Here is an 18,346-nt window from a genome sequence, read left to right as displayed (position 1 = left end):
AAGACGTATTATAATATAATCTTATAACACTTTAGCTATATGACAAATGGCTACTTCCTTCATGTTATGCATTGCTATTTGCTAATTTAACACAAAAGGTAAGTTCTTTGATTTTTTTAAAATACATACCATGTAAGTAATTTATTTTATCCTTCATCACAAACTGTAAGAACTTCTTCTGAAGTACCACTGTTTAATTGGGTACCCCAAAAGCCATACCTATCTATTGACTGTCATAGTACTTCCATGTGAAATATTCAGAAAGAACAAGTTTCTCTGCTGAGATACCGGTATGAAACAGATGGACACACAGATGACCAGAGTTAGAAAATAATTCTCAGTTAGTCTTTACCCTCTGAGTGCAATTCCTCTTCCTAAGTCTCTTCTGATTTCCTTTAATTCTTCAGCTTTACCTAACACTTGAGCAGTATGATTATGTATACCTATGTACATACTTATAGCTCACTGAAGTCATGGGACTCTCTCCTCTAGATGAAGTGGGCATTGGATCAGGATTCGCATGGGTCAGCATAACATCACCAAGGAATTCTTTACTTACATTCAGACTCCTACCTCATCATCTGCCAACAGCAGTGAAGAATAGCACTTATGGGGTAAAGCTTTTCCTGCAAATGAGATTAATACTTCTATTTGTTATAAATGGAGAGAGCACATCTAATCCATCATAAATAACATGGAGCAATTGTCCTTACAACATTTAGTTAACAGTCTTTCCCCTCTATTGTAAAGGTTTGTTCTGTGGCCCTATACCAAAGTAAGGGAAGCTAGAAAATCCCTGAAGTTCTTAATGGCACTGGAAAGGCTCTGGAGTGGACTGGTGGTCTGCCTACAGTAACTGTGCATAAAAGAGGCCACAGGACGACAGCTATAGGAACAGCATTTGATAAGCCATAAATGTTTCTATTCTTTCTTGGTTTTAAGTTGTTCCTTATTCTCAAGATAGTTGTATGCTTCTACTTCTGTGAGTGTGTGCTGCTCTCTGTGAACTCTAAAATTAGTCCAAACAGATGCTCTTAAAGAATGAGCAGTATAAACAGATAAACAGAAATGACTGGAAGGCTGGTCATAGGATTCAGGTTGTCTCAACCCTACACCACTGCCTGATACATTGTACTGCTTTGCCTTTCATCATTAATGGTCCCAAATCCTTAACATTTTAAAAAAAAATGTTGTTCATCTAAAAAATTACCAAAGTGCACACCGCACGGTCCCTTAGTGCCTTTACATACACTTCCCTCTAGTGTTAAAAGGGAGCAACTCAACACCATCCCTGGAGCTATTAGCTTGCCTTTGATTGTCACAATTAGTGTGAACATCACATTTCTCTCTGTAGTGAAATAACATCAAAATAAATAGTGCCTTAAGTATCACAGGAAGGAAAAAAATAAGGTCCTATCATTTACTGTCATGCCAGAGATATCGCAAGTCATGAGAAGAAGCACAAAGTCAAGGTAAAAGATTAGAGCCATAACATATTCATTAAATTCTGTCAGGCATTTGTGTACTACAGCTGTGTGCTAATACTGGACCTGACATTCAATCATTACCTAAGACAGCACTGCTTATATTAGGAATATTCCAAAGTAGAATATGTTCTTGTCTGGATGTATGAAAGGACATATTGACAAGTATAATAACCTTGGCAAGCCAGATTTAGAGGGCATATTTTGCAAGTATCTTTTTCTAGCCATTGTCAAAGAGGTCACTGAGTTTATTAAGTCATGCATTGGCTTAAAATTTGAAATACTGTAGGATATTCATGGTAACCTATAAACATGAAGTGAAAAGTTCTTGCTAACTAAACTGCACTTTTAGAGAAATTTGAATATTGGGAATACAGCACTTAAGCTAAAAGAGCACATATCTGAAAGCAGCCAAATCTTCTAGTGGGCTAGGAACTTCATTCAACAAGACCAAAACATTCTCAATATATAAAAAAAATAATCTTTGTGCCTGAACCAGTGGGGGTGTTTTGGCTGGTCACTTCCTGAAGCCATTTCTGCTTGGGAAGCATATTTCAATTAGCTAACGTGAGAAAGGCATCACCTTAGCTACTCTAAACACTATCTTTATGCAGCTTGTCCTACCTTTTTATGTGTTAATTTAAAATAAAAGGTCTCGTTAAACCCTTAAAAAAGCATCCACGGGTGCCTTTTTAAGCAATATGAAGGCCCCTGAAATTTGCCACAATAAGGTCAATATAAAAGAAGCAGAATCCTGCTTCTTTCTAATTAATCTTTTCAGCTCCTATTTGGATTCCCTATTGTCTTGCATCCCTGCAGACAAACGTGCTGATGCAAATGAACGCAAACTGTTACTATTCTGATTAGCTAGTGCTTGCTCTACCTACCTCATATAGTGTAAACATACAAAGAAGACCAAAACCACAGGAGATTTAGCTTCCCTATTCACAGGGCTGTGCTATGATATATTCAGGAACCTGAAGACAACAGGTGACTAACTCTGTCACAGTAAAAGTCTTCTGGGATTCATTTAATGCATAAGGCTATTGCCCTGCGATTCTCCCTGCACAATGCACTTGTTACAACTTTAGGATTTTGAGAGGTCACACGCATACCATTTATTTGCTTCAGAGTTCCAACTGGGCAATTAAATAAACAGGATTAGGTCCTAAGTTTAGATGATTTACCTCTCAAAAAGCTGAAATAGACAACTGCTAAATCTGGACCTTCTGAAGAAGACTAGGTAACCTTTCTTGGACTGCTAAGTTGTTAAAAATAATTAATTTTGAGAAGCTGAATCTACTAGGATTCAATTAGAAAATAATTTTGGTCATAAAAATGAGGGAAGGGAGTTGAAATATTTGTTTTTAAGAATTCCTCAGTTAAACATATTGACATCAAGGAGTGTTCTGTGATTCTGTGATCAGCATGTGTCACGGCTGGATTCCTTAAAAAAAAAAAAAAGCTAAGAGCTGAAACCTTCTTATCTCCCTATCACTTTTCTGGGTTTTTCTTTTATCTCAAATCCAAAACGCAACCCAGAGCTGTAACTACACGCTCCTCCTGTTTCTTACTTTATTCTTTTCATGTGGCCTTCTAGACTTCCTCTGGTATCTCCAAACAGGTAATTTGCATTTTTTGTTTCTGTGAGTTATAAAATAGAAAATTCTCTTGAATTCCGGAATTGCAGAATGCAGCTTAGAGAAAGAGGGCAGAACTAGTAAGATTCGTAAGAGGCATTTATACTTTTATATGCATATTTATACATGAAAGTGAAAAGGAACTAGTTGACTAAGGGATTCAGTTTTATCAGCTGGAGGAACAAGATGTTCCCTCCTCAGCCACTTTTATGAATGATGTCTAAAAATGCTGTTGTCGTTTCATAGTTTTCTCTCCTTATGCAAATTGTTTGGCATTTTGCTCCTTGTGTAATTATCTTCAGAATGGTATCACTTAGAATAAAATGCTCAGCAATACGACCCAAAACCAAACTTAGTGACCCACTGCATATGCACATTAACAGTCTGCCAAGAAAACTCCCACTGGTAATTCTCCTGCAGAGTTGAAGTCTCTAATTTTAAGAAGTTTAGTAATTAATCAAAAAACAATTTGTGTGGAATTCATCTATATTAACTAAAGTCCTGTAGCAGTTATGTATCAGAGCCTTGCTAATCATCCTTGGTTCTGTGTAGTTAACAGAGTGGAAGGGCTTCCAGGAGAAGATTCTTGTGTCTTGTCTTCCTTATGAGGGTTGGCTAAAATTACTTTCTGGAGATTAGTATTTCTCTCCACTGAATGTAAAAATACTCAAGGGTAACAAACTTAGATACACAAGTCTAACTGCTTAGATGACTAATTTAGGGCAGATAATCCTTGCATTAACTCAGCAGTTGCAGTGGCTGTCCTAGGCAGAGGAGAGACTACTCAGAAAGGTAGTATCTCTTCCTCAGGATGCACCAATGAGTTTGTGCTACAGTGGTCAGTTTAGCCAGGGAGTTAAGTCACAATAGACCTCATAACTCCTAAATAAATGAACAAATAAATAAATAAACTGACAAGGTGTCTTTTGATTATTAAAGTTAACTTCTGAGGAAAACTTGCTGGTTTTTGCAAGTGGGTTTTGGGAGAAGAGGATAAACTAGTTTTTTTAAAAAATCTAAAAATGAGTTTGAATGGAAACAAAGACAGCAAAGATCTTTACACAATACTCTGCTTGTGATGTGAGTTGGAAAGTTTATAATACAATTTTCTTTTCTCTTCATCCAAACTGAGAAGCAGAGAACATTGCCCTGTTAATACAATTACTACTCAGAGTTGTTGCAGATCATCTTTTCCAGTTAACCATGAAAGTTTTGGCCTTTACTGTAACTGCCTGGGTTTTATGTGATGTACTCTGAATTTATAATTTTTGAACTGCTGCACATAATTGAGATCATCAAAACTCCAAAATATGTTTAATGCATCTCAGAAAAGCTGATTTTTTTTAATTTTTTTTTTTTTAATTGCATTCAGGAGAAGTTTGGAGAAGCTAGATGTCAGTCTGTTTTTATCAAGCTTGTTCAGATCATGTCTGCAGCTGCATTTTGCTTAATATATTAGTAAAAGTAAGGGATGCATCTGAGTAACAGGGTACAAAAGAAGGTCAATATCCAAAGACATCCTCTCAGCGACAGTTTTATGTCTTAAAGCAGTAGAACATCCCAGGCTACTTGTCTTTTGAATTTTAATATTGAATTTTCAAGTAAAGATATGGAATTAGTATATGATCCTTTAGCATTCAGAAGTAGTAAGTTCTCTTCATTTAAATCTGTCCATGCAAATTTCAGTTCTAGGTAATATCTGTCTTAAAAGTTCAGAGTTAGTGGAACCACTGAAATGCTTTATTTCTTCTTTCGTGCAGATTGGCATTGTACTGAATGGTGCTATGTCTACAATATCAAAGAGTTAAAAATGATAAATTTAAGTGTCTCTGCACAACCTGTCAGAAGTAGAATTGTTAGGTAATTTGAGTAGTTTAATATTCATTAATTTAGACTCATGGGTGTTGGAAAAGGAAATATAATGTCCCCAGCTGTTGAATCTGTTCCTAAAGCTTGCAGTAGATTCAGCAATACTAATTCTTAAAAGCTCGGGCCAATGGAAAAAACAAGTGGTTAATTGACTGACTTACTAAATATTGTTGGGTTTTATTTCACCTTTTATTTTCTTTTAGCTAAAAATTTGCAATTCAATTTCTTCTCAGCACCTATGCCTTATTTGAAAACATTACTAAGGGACTAGATTTTTAATTTGTTGACTGAAATTATTCATTTTAATTATACATTATGTTACCCAAGCCTGTTGGTATTGTTCTTGTTTTCTGCCTGTGACCAAACTTTTTTTCATGTTGAATAATGAATAATGAATGACAGGCACAAGTCCAAGATTTTAATCACTAGCAGAAAAATAACACTGAAATGTTTGAGTGATTCACAGACATTTGCACACAATAGAATCTAGTCACAGTGATATTTATGCACAAAGGACCACATGACCCCACAAAAAGCCACAAACTTAGGGCAGCAGGTATTATCAGAAAACTGCAGTCTCACCTGCTTCTTAGGGAAAACATGTTTTTGACATATCTAGGGAGTGTTACTCTGCTTGGCCAATTCTCCTACTTTTGCGATCTTTTCAGATCAGTGAATACTATAAATGAAAATATCAGATATAGAATACCATTCTTCTTCTGTCAAAATTCTACTGATTAGAGGTTTTCTTCCAGTAGGAGAAAACTAAGACCTCAAGAAAGAGCCATTTGCATTTCCATGGTTTTTTGTTATGTTGCATCTGGGTCATGCAACTGGTATGATCTGTTTTCATTCATTATCTCTAGTACAGTAAGTTCTCAAGGCTTGGAATACAGCATGATCCCAGGGTGTAAGGCATAGCACAGAAACAGAAGTCAATTGTTTCACTATAGAGCTTACAATATAAAGAGGAATGTAATTGTAAAAAAATCCTCTGCAAAGTATGCTACAATCAGGCTTGGCAAAATGAAATAACAAAGACTCTTAGCAACTCAGGCAGCATAAAGCCATGGAGACATCAACTTTTGAGTTCTGCATTCTACTGAACAGCAGTAGTTTCCATTTTGATTTCCTATCTTAGAAAAAAATGTCAATAATCAGAAATTCCCTAATTAAGAACCTTAAAACTTCAATGCCTAAAAACTTTACTCAAAATCAACCAACCAACCAAACAAACAAAAGAAAGCTCCAAAACACATGAATAAACAATACCACAGCTCATACTGTGTTCTTTTTTAGAAAAAGAAATGTGGAAAGATACATCAGCTAGAAGTAGAAGCACTCTGACCAGTGTGAACTCACCATTCCTGGCACAATGAAGCCACAGACCACTGAGAGTCCAGTTATGAGCAGTCAGAGTGAAAAAAAAAATGTCCAGAAAATGCTTTTGGTAAAGCTGATTATTTAAATTTACACTGATAAATATTTGTAATGTCAAGACACAAGAAATTCCTTTGTGAATTACACAGTGGTTAACATACCATGCCTCACATAATGACCTCCCCAGACTGAGAAAGTACAACAAAATGAATGCACAGAAGAGGAGGCAAGGAAGGCAGGAAAGCAGCAAGCTGTTTCTTTCCAGCAGAGAAGAAATAGGCAAATATTATGTTGTGAACTCCTAGTGGCTCAGCTTGCCTGCCTGAGAAATGCAGGAAGAGGCTCTGGAGACAAGAAGCCAGAATAAACCTTCATAAAAAATGCATTGAACTGTGATACCACAAGAAGTGAAAGTGGAAAAAGATTAAAAAGCAGAGGTTGATAGACAAAAAAGGTTTTCTTGCATGCTGTTCATTGATGAGAGCATGCTCTGGTAAATTGAAAGTCTGTATATTTCCTGCAGAATTGTGGATACCTTATGCTGAATCAGACAGAAATAGTTGATCAATAGTACAAATGCAGCAAAGTAATTCAGTTGTTTGGAAATTTAAGTTCCTTTTGAAATAGAAAGCAGTCAATACAAGCAAAGTATGAACAGTCTAGAAACTGGGCAGTGGCATGTGAGGCTGAAAGACTTCTTGCCTGAGTATTTTGCTGAGGATGCTCTTGGGTGAAGAATCACAAGAAACAACACTGGAAGAGACCTTGGGTGGTCATTTAATTTTCCCTCTGTCATGCCCAATAGCAGGTTTCACAGAATCTCATTCCTCAGAGAGATTGGTTTAATTTGTTCTTTAAAACCCTCAACAAACAGGGATTTCACAGCTTCCTTACACAGTCTATTGAGTTCTTAACTCTCCTGTCTGTTAGAAGATTTTGCTGAGTATTTATCCTAAATTTTCTGTGCTCCAGTTCAAGTTTCTCAGACTGTACCCTATCTCCAGAATGTACGAGAAGCGTTTATTTCCTTGCCCTTTGCAAAATCCTTTAAAAATTTTTCAGATTATAGCTATGTCTTCTGAGTTAGAAGACATACTAAACAAATCTACCTCCTTCATTCTTTGCCCTCAAGTTTTGTTTTCCTGATTTTTTCTGATGACTGGCTTTAAAATTCAATCTACCTTGTCCATGTTTGTCTTGATGTGCAATGCCCCACATGGACAACTTCAGTTGAGGTGTTATTTACTGCTGTCTATAATGAAAAAGATGTTAAATAGTATCTACACTACTTCTTATGTATCTTGCTAAAATTCTCTTTTTTTCTTTTTCCTGAGAGGTCTATGATTCTTTTCTTGTCTTGATTTTGTGCCACTGACTATTCCTAGGCATATTTAATATTTTCCACTTTTCCTTGTTGAACAGCCTCCTACTTTTTAAGAACACTTTTTGAATTTGTTGAGGCAATTTGGAATTCTAGACCTCTCCTCCAAAGCACTGTAAGGACTTAAAGAATGCAATTGACTGTCTCAAAACACTGTCAAAGCCACAGAAGGAACTTACCCTAAGATAAGCCACCAAAGCAGGAACTTGAGATAAGCACAGAAGAGAGAGGAATTTGCAACGAGAAGGCACTAATTCCAGGCCTAATGGAGATGAGGTTTGGCTAGCATACCAGACAAAATTTCCAACAGTGGCAGACTGTGGTAAAGGAAGCAACTACTTATACACATGCCATCCCAAATTATGGGAACACATCTACGCTCCATGAATACCCAGAACTTGGACTGTATGAAGGTGATACCCCAGAAGAATGACTCCAGGACCCCCACCAATGGGAAGACCAGGGTAAAGAAGGACCAACTGGGCAACAGGATCCACAAGGTGGTGACTATCTTATGCTTCCTCTCTCTCTCTCTCCCTCCCCCCCCCCCCCCTTTCTTATTTCTTTCTATCTCTCTACCTCACGTTTACTGTTAAATAAAATCCATACTATTGACTTCAGCATATGGTCTTGTTTGCACCTTAATTCAAGCACAGGCATCTCTTAATAATCAGATCATAACAAATGCCTGTGGTCCTTTCCAGCCTTCGTTTATCTGAAGATTTAATAGCAAACTCTCGATTCCTACATCCAGGATTTCAATGAAAATATTGGATGGACTCACAACAGAGCTTCACAGAACTCTACTTGGTGTGAAACTTTCCAGTCTGACAGTTAAATATTGATAGCTGCTCTCTGATGACATAAATTATTTTATTTTAGACAAATTATCAGAGTCTGATCAGTACATGAAGAATTATTGAGCAGATTCTGTGAGGAAGATACCTGCCCAAGATTTTAAAGATATGGGAAGAAAGTTTTAACAGGGAACAGGAGTTGTTATTTATAATGTTTTGGAATTCTCATTTTACTTCTCTAAGGTGTATTATTTGCATTACGGTTAATAAATAGCACTTTGAAATACAATATCTGAAATGTCATTAAGCCATCTTATTTTTTTATGCATATACACTAGGTATATATGATAACCAGACTTTTTTGATTATTAACCTTTTCTTTGGTGGGTGCAAATCTGCTGAGAACAATGGTCAGTGGCTCTCCTGTTACTTTCCTCTCTATCAGACCTGTACTCGGCACCTCTCACAAGTCATTTAGAAGATTGTTGCAAATTTTTGCAGTAGAAACTTCAGTTTTTGGACGGTGTAATCTCTACATAGCCACAATTCTGGCTCTCTGGAAATCTCTCTACCTTGTTACAGTTTGACTAACTGGAAGACACAAAAGGAATGGACACAAAAAAATGAAAGGACACAAAAATGATGGATATAAAAAAGCCTGCCTGAAAGTCCCTCAGTGTCAGCAGAGAATATTCAGCCCAGAAAGCAGCATTTTTTGTGACTCCCAAAGTTGAGTGTTGCTAAGTACCCTTTGTCCTCCCCAATATAACAGCCCACTAAGACTGTCTGAATCTGAATCTCCAAAGCTTTTATCAAGATGCTCCAAAAAGGCCCACAGGGAAATGCAACTCTGACAACTGATTTTTTTTTTTTTTTTTTTTTTTGAGAATGTATTATTCTTCTGTGAGGTTTTTGTTCCCACTAGGAGAGAGCATGGTTGAACAAAACTGATCAGGATTCAGGCTAATCTACTACAAGTCCTACAGAACTGCTCCTTCTTTTCCTTCATATGGTTTTCTTTGCTACAGTATCTGACAACCAGATATCCTTTTTTAACCCTCTGGCACTACTCCTCCAAGATATGTGAGTACTGTTGTTCCTACTAACAGATGGGAACTGAGATAACTATCTGGAAACGAAATTAGGTGTTGCAATGCTGAAAGCTGCAAGGCTCTTGCAACATACCTGAATCTTGGACAGAAATTTGCTGCCTAGAAGTGCCTGAGCAGTGTGTGGGGAAGTCAAGGATCTCCAAATAGTGTTGATAAGATCCATTAAATTGAATAGTGTATCTTAGGAGCTGCCTACGGTAGCCATTAGGAAATGCTAAAGAGAAAGGTTCAGATAAACTCCAACTTTCTTTATCAAGGCTCAGGATAAGGGTACAAAGTCCCTCCAAACTAAATTATGCATGTCAGAAAAACATTTTGCATCTGGAACTCTCAAGAGACAATTTTCTCCTGCAGATAAGAACAGGGAGACGGATTTGATGCCCTCCTCAACCAAGGGACTTCAGTGGTTTGGGATGAACGTCCACCTGCAAGAGCAGGACTGTAGTGGCTTGGGAAACCTAGCAACCTAAATCTGCACTTCTGAGGACTTACTTAAAAGTTTTGTGGTTCACACTCTTAAACTTATATTGAGCATTAAAGAACCTTGTGTAAGTGTCAGTGGCTCTAATATGACTTGGTGTTTCTGAGTGTCTGTGGCTGGCCCAATGCCACACAAAGTGACCTAGAATGGATTGAAGTGAGTGTTCTAAGATCAGCAAGAGTCCACCATCCTGACTGACATCAGTTAACACCAGATAGCCCTTTCTGGGAAGACTGTAAGACCAATGACACACACAGCACCTCCCAAGTCAGCAGTGTAACAGGCAGGGTCCTGGGGTGTACGGCACCAGGCTGGACTCCAGAGATGGAGAAAACAGGAGGAATTTCACAGGCCTCATTTCTTACAGTTGCTCTCTGTTAAAGGGGTTGATTTGCTTCCAGATGCTTTCCAATAAAAGACTTATTGACTGAATAACAAAATGTACATACATGAAACATAAAGGTAAGTAATATCAGCACAGTTCAAGGCTTAGCATTGGCTGCAGATAGGCACACCTCTGGAAGCTGTTGTTGCTGATGTATCTCCAGGTAATTCCCCTCCTTAATCGCCAGTATAAAGCACAATAAGACAGATATGAAAGTACTTCTCATGTCCAAAGAGATTCCTGGTGTCTAGAGGAAGGTTAAAACTCCTGTTGGCTAATTGCCTCAATTTAATACTGTTAGCAAATGCATTTATAGTTTTAAAACCGTTTTTATGATGTCTAAGTAATTGCATCAATTTGGCAACCATCTACTTAATTTTAAACAGTTTTAAGAGAATGCCTACAGTTAAAAACAATTCTTGTCAATGCTACATAAATTGGCTCATTTTAACTGCTTTTTTTTTGTGTAAGGGGGCAATTTGAACAATTACTTTGCAGTGAAAACAGCTTTTGTCACTGCTAAATTGAGTCACTTGAACTGTTATTTGCACATGCTATAAAATTTTATTTACTGGCAAAGGACTTTTCTTGCACTTGAATTTTCATTGTGATTCTTACATTTTGTTTATACTGAAATGGTTAATTTATTGCCTTTCATTATGCATAGTTGGAAACAAATCAATCAAAAGCAGAATTTTTAAAATAAAATTAATCTCCACCCAGCATTACTCAGGTAAAAATCATTACCATTACTCACTTCCAGTATTCACTTTTATTGAAAAGTGGGAGTGTCACTGATTGAGTTTTCATCATCTTCCATCCCAAAGCCCAGCTTTCCTCTGTATTTTGTAGCTGTTACCATTACACAGCCCTTACATGCTAGAGTAACTGTAGATGAAGCAAATAATCCCAGACAAGATGCAAAATATCCACTGCTCATTAGCAACCAGCTAGTCCATGAGAAAAGACAGCCACAGTGGTACTCACTGATGTAACACATCAGTTACATCACTCATATCTCACGATTTCAGAAGTGAATTCAAGTGGTTGTCAAAAGTGCCAGTTTGCCAGCTTTGGAAAGTAGAGTCTCATTTGACCAGATGTGACACAGGCTGTTTATCCTGCCCTGCCCTTTCAGCCTGCTTTATGCGTTGGTGGAGAGCTTACCCAAGATGAATGGTTTGTCCTCTGACTGCTTGCAAGGTCCTCTGGAAGAATGACTCAGCTCGTGTCAGTCACAGCGGGGTTTTACACGTGGGCTCGCCCATATTAGGAATAGACATCTGTCTAATGAGTAGTTATTTTGTTTGACCTCAAGGCTGGAGGTGAATTGGTAATTCACAAAGTGAAAGGTCTTAATGAAGAGAGGGACTGCCGTGGCTGTTTGACATTTTAAAATACCAACTAGCCTCCACCACACTAATTCAAAATGATCATACGTGGTTCAGTGAAGGGGATTTCCTGGGCTTTCAGCATCCTCACACTCACTGCAATGTGGACTTCTTTGCTTTTTTTTGGAGGATGGTGGGAGGAAAGCTTGATTGTGCCTTGGGCTAGTAGGTGAATTCAGTGACTTCTCTAGTTCCCGTTCAATCTGATTTTCTCTGTTGATTCTTCAGATTATTCTACCTCCATGTACTCCATCCTCTGTATCATAGCATGTCTCTTGCAACTTTTCCTCAGTTCTAAAAGTGATTTATCCCATTTGCCCTGGGTCCACTGTAAGCCCACCCAGCACACACATGTACCTCTTTTCCTTCTCGTTGGCAGTTCCTTGGTTTGTTTCTTAGAGAACCACAGGCTGTTTCATTGGCTTTCTGATCACACACATTCTTTTCACTCATAGGTGCAGCTTGTGGAGGGTATTGTCAAGGTCCTTTGTCCTCATCTTCTTGAGGCTGCTGTCTCAGGGTTTCACTGCAAATTAACTACAGATCTCTGTTTGTTTTCTTCGATTCTGTGGTATGAATGATTCTCTTGTGCTAATGGCAGAACTATCACAGGCAGAAGAATCTGTTGTGTTTACTCAACAGCAGCAGTAGCAAATTGCTGTTATTCCGGACAGTTTTATGTTTCTTTAATGCCATTATTTCTTTTGCTTCCAGAATCTCAAATGTTTTTCATTTTGGTTTCAAGAACTTTTTTGACCCTCTTTTGACTTTGTGTGTGTGTTTTCATAACTGTGGCATCAGAAAAGCCAGATGCCATATCTTCCTTGCAGTTTAAAGGACTTCACCTTTTTCCCACGCCTGCCTATGTATGCTCACTAGTAGGTATTCAAAGACAGGTGGTTATATATATAACAAAATAATGACTTGCTCTGCACATTTGGTCAGATGAGTCAGATGGTGGGTGGGTTTTTTGTTAAATCTCTGTTTACTACCAGATCAGATCTCAGTCTTTAACATTAAAAAATGTTCTCTTTATAGCCACCCACTGAAGCCACCCTGCACCAACAGTGAAGCTACTTGGCATGGTAAACCACTGCATTAATTCTGAGTCCTTAAAATGTTTTGTAGTTCTAGACTTCTTCTTAATTTGCTGAAATTCTGATGCACATTTGGGAATCCTTCCTTTATATCACAAATCTGCTGTCCATCTCTAGATATTGTGCAGATATCCCTTTCCATCCTCCTGGCCTTCCACACCATTAATATCATGAGGATATCAGACTGGCATGAGAAAGATTTATGGATCCAAGCATCACAGGCCATTCCCAGTGCAGTGTACATAAAGATTGTCTAAAAATAGGATGTGCTTCTGTAATCAAAGACTGAACCATGATATCCCTGAACAGCTTGGGGTGTAGGGATATTCTTCACAAGAGTCACTTTGGAGTGCTTAGTTCCGTAGCTTAACACTAGCAGAGTATTTCTTTGTCTTGTATGATTAGGTCTGATGTGGAGGAGACTCTTGAGGGGTTTTTATTATGAGATGCTGTAGATTTAAATATCTTTAAATCTTTCGTGAAGTGGTGGTTTATTTTTTGCAGCAGGTGCACCATTTTCAATCTTGGCAATTAAGCATGGAGCCCTTGTCAGAGTCATGAGGCTGCATTTCAAAAACTGCAGATAGTTGAGAGATGGGAAATAAAAGACTTTGATTATTGAATGGTTTTTCTGTAAGCATTTTCATTTGTAGCATCTATATTTGAAAGCCACTTTAGTAAAACAGGTAATCTAAGAATATCCTGGAAAATTCAGATAGAGACTAAAAAGCCCAAAGTACAGGGCGAAGAAGTTACAGGAATAGAAGTCCTCTCTATGTCCTTGTCATAGTCTCTTTAGATGGTAACTGTTTTTACATCTGCATGAATGGATTTTAATTAAATGTATTCATAAATAGAATACTGAAATGGCACATCTTGTTGCAAATACAATCTGTCAGCAAACAGCATCTGGAAGAGATGGTGCTCTGTCAGCTAAAGCAGATAAAGGAAGCCTGAGTCCACTCCCCTGTGAGCTGAGTATTACCTCTGTTCTCTGAAGACGATTCATGTGGTCACTTATTTCTCAGAGTTACAATGAAGGATCAGATCTCTGCTCTTAGATCCACACTGACTGTTTCCAGTAACAAATTTCTGATACCCCATGTTAAAAACTATTCCAAGAGACTGTCCATGTATCAGCGTCAATCAGCTAAGGCAGGAAGCCCATCCACCATTCATCATCCGCTAGAAATATCTTCATGGCAAATAAAAGAAGATGCAGATATATGCTAACAAAAAAACCATTGTGGACATCTGTTGTGGACCTACTTGAATTTTAACATGGGCACCTGCTAAAGCATAGGATAATTCTGAATTATAAGTTTGAACAAATGAAGTGGTGGCACATGAGAAGGATAGGTTGTGTGCCAGTACCACTGACTGCCATACTATGCACACATAGCCACCTGCCACGTATGATGGGGTTGTTTTAAGCTGTGCCAAAAGCAACCTGTTTTCAATATTATTTTTTTTTACATTCTTTCATGCAGTAATACTTTTTGACTGACTGCTTTAAATCATCTCCAAAATGTAAAGCCAGCCACTGCAGGTCATTAATTCTGAGGTACAAATACTTCAGTGAGATTTTCCCTAAGTTTACATATCTGAGACAAAGCCAGTTTACATATCAGGAGGCTGTAGGTGCTCACCTTGGTGCCTGTTGTGATCTACATTGCACATTATCACAGCAGGGCTTGCAGACTGAGGTCTCTGAGTCCTACTGTTCTATAATAATAGCACTCACAACTTCTTCAGGGAAGAAAAGCATAAACCCAGACCTATCTGGAATCTTGCAGGTTTTTGTCTCAGATGCTAAGAAACCACTAGTGACGCAAGGGTTTCAAAGTTTACTTTGGTAATAAAAACAACTGCAGCTTTTGGTAGGTGTATTTAACAAGCACAAGGTGACACAAGCAGTAGGTATACATTTTCCATGAGACATCTATTTGCTAGGCACACCAAATCTTTTCTGTTATGCTAAATCTGAGAGGAAGTCGTCTAGACTCAGCATTGCATTCCTGCATTCATTAAGACAAAGCAAGACCCTTCTTGAAGTCTGATTACTTTTCAGTAGTTCCTTTCTTCCTAAGACAGTGAATTTACTTATCATCAATGCTTTCTCCTCTTCTGAAAAACAGCCACTCTATCCCAAACCCTTTCAGACTTCACTCAACTGCCCGTCATCCTGGACTGCCTTTCCTAACAAAACAAAGCAACAACAAAAATTAATTTTTGTAAACTCAAATACACCATATATTCAGACATTGAAAAGTTTGTCATATGTTTTTGAAAGCATACACAGACTAATAAAAGCCAAAGCCAAATACACAGAGAAGGGATGGAACACTCCATTCTGGCATCAGTGCCAGGAGAGAGGGAAAACATAATTCAAGAGACTGTGATGTATTTTAACAAAGAGCATTTCTTAACAACTATAATGCTTGACCCTTAGTCTTTTATTAGTCTTTTATTATCCATCTGGAGTGCTAATTACCTGTAACAATACCGTGCTTCTTGAATACTTGCAGCTGATTTGTCTCTGTCTCAGAAGACATTCTTAAACAAAAAGAAACAGAAAAAAGCAAAACCAGAACGCTGAGCATTATTGCATGAGAGGGGTTTTGTGTGGTTATGTTGTGTTCATCCTTGAAGTGTGGCACAGTGTAACCTAGTGCTAGAGTAAAATGCAAGAGTATGTGTTGTAACTTTTATATACATTACTGGTTAGGTTCTGCATTGCAGAGCAACTGACCACATGAAACTGCTGAATTCAGCTAAAAATTCAGTATTTACAAAAACTGAGTTGCAGAATGCATATTCTTATTCCTAGATATCTAGGCATATCCTTGGGAAACTGGTATCCTTTTATATCCTTTGTTCATCTGGTGAGCTGCCAGTTAGGCTCCTGATTCCTATTAACAATTGCTAAATGGCATATGTGATGCTTCTTATGTAAAAGATTCAAGGAAATACAGCCTGAACAGAGTGGTTCCTTTCCACAAATTTTACATTCCACCAGTAGCCATAGATTTTCAATCATATATTGATACTATATTCCATTAAAGGCACTGAAAAGATGTAGTTTGAGCATTAAGATTAACAGAAAGATACAGCCCAGATGAGCAGGGGAATGTGAAGGGATTCAGTCTCTCAAATGTAGGCATCAGCATAATCAGAGGCATATCAGTTTCTTAATGTATATAAAACTACACAACTTCCATGCAGAGTGTTGTCACTTCCATTTCACAGATGGAGAACACAGGCACAGTGAACCTTAGTTGGATTCCACCCCACCCTGAGCTTACGTCCAAACTAAGCTCATCTTAAAATCAGGCAACCGTCCTTTTAAATGTAATGCAAGCTGTGCAGGAAACGTGTCCAACTGCTTTAAATGCACAACAGACAGGACAAGACAGCTCTGAACACCTCCAGAGAGCTATTTAGAGAGCCTAAATTAGGACTTTGCATGTCTCAACTTCTCAGTGTACACAGAGGCTCAAAGGGCTGCTTGTCCCTGCACGGCTGAGCAGGCCAGCCAGCTAGAGACAATCAATAGCCAACACTTAGCACAGGCTCTCAGCCCTGCTTTTATCATCTGAAACACAGCAGTGCCACTGTCTGTCTTCCTGCATGGCAGCTTGCTTTCCAGGGACCCCTACCAAGCAACAGCAAGCCCTGAATCTGGGCTGTCCACAGCCTGGAAGGGTTTTAGCCCAAGCTCCCTGGTCCAGGGAGGATACCCACGCATCAGAATATGAGGAATTCACGGTGGGAACACTCCTCCATTTGCCTGCTCAGTCCAGACCACTATAAAGTTGGGGAACATTAAATCTGGACTGGGAAAATGGTAGCTTGGGAAAATCTGATTTTAACCTAGATGATTATGCTTTTATTCGAAGATGGCAAAATCATGAAATGTCTTTGGGTTATTTCTGCTTTTGTCATACATTTGTCAGAGGCATAAACACTCTTATAGAATCATAAAATATTCTGAGTTGGAAGGGACCCACGGGTGGGTATGACTGACTGGCAAGCGTACGCATGAAGAATACTTTCACATCCTCTTGTTTCTGCCTGATCATTCGGTAACATGATCTTCCTCAACATACAACATGACTTCATTGGATGTATATTTGCAGTAGCTGGGAGTGTGTGTCTAAATAAGTTCTTTGTTTGTCTCTGCTGGGGTACAGCAAGACCAGTAAGGACACACAAAAAACACTGGTACTACAGAAACCTTGCCATTGCAAGCAACAGTAGATGAGGTAAAGGCCCACTCTTGCAAGACTTTAAATTTTACTGTATCAGCAGCTATTATCAAACTAGTGGATGGAGACATTGCTTTTTCTATCCAAATATTATGGTTCTACTGCTGAAGCAATTAACCCAATAAAGGAAACCAACACTTTGTTCCTTTTTTTCAGATGACTGTAGCATTGTTTTATTCCCTTTACCACACAGCAGAAAACAATTCAGCTCTTTCAGAGGCTATATTAGCTTTGTTTTCTTTTTTACACACTGTATTGCCACAGAGAAACTCAAGTTTTAGCAGAGAATGCTCTCTGTTTAACTTGTAGATATAATGTCTCTCTGGAAATATTTCCCACATGCAACAGAGCATTTGACTTGGCTTTTTAGAAGCTTCACTGAAGAGGAAATTGAAAAGAAAGCCTCTTCAATTATGCAAACAGTTACTTTCTTATGATTGCTGCCATTAAACAGAGAAAAAAAAAATCCAGCTGTGATTATCAGAGAGGAGCACATATAGATAACTAGCCATTGCTTAAAAAGTAAAGATACAAGGTAAAATTTCCTGGACAAATCTCGAACATCAGTTGAAAAGGAATCTGTTTGCTTTTCACAACATCAGTATATTTTAATTTGGGGGTTTATATATATATATATATGTTTAGAAGTCTACAGAATGGCAAAAACTTACTAGAGAGCCTGACTGACCTATTGATATAAAAATAGATTGATAACTTAATAACTACTTTATTATTGTAATAAGATTAGAAAACTCCATTTACCCTTGTAGTTCTTTAATTATATTAGTTCACATAATTAATGGAAAACCTGTGAACTTTGGTGTGTATATTTTTGAAAATAGATTTGTCCCCTCTTGCAACATAACCTTAGTGTTACTGACATCTCAAAGACAACAAAAAGTTAATTCCTCACTCACGTGACTTGAAAATATCATACTAGGCCTGTCAGTACTTTTCTGCCACTAAAGTTACACATCTCAGCCAAAATTAACAGTGGTATATACTGTATTGTCTGGATTGGAGCTCATGGTATTGGAAACCTAGGAAGACTCAAGTTCTAT

Source organism: Manacus candei, unplaced genomic scaffold (genome assembly GCF_025592945.1).
Source record: "Manacus candei isolate 608988 ecotype Guabito, Panama unplaced genomic scaffold, ASM2559294v1 h1tg000043l, whole genome shotgun sequence".
Lineage (NCBI taxonomy): Eukaryota > Metazoa > Chordata > Aves > Passeriformes > Pipridae > Manacus > Manacus candei.
This window is presented reverse-complemented; position numbering follows the sequence as displayed.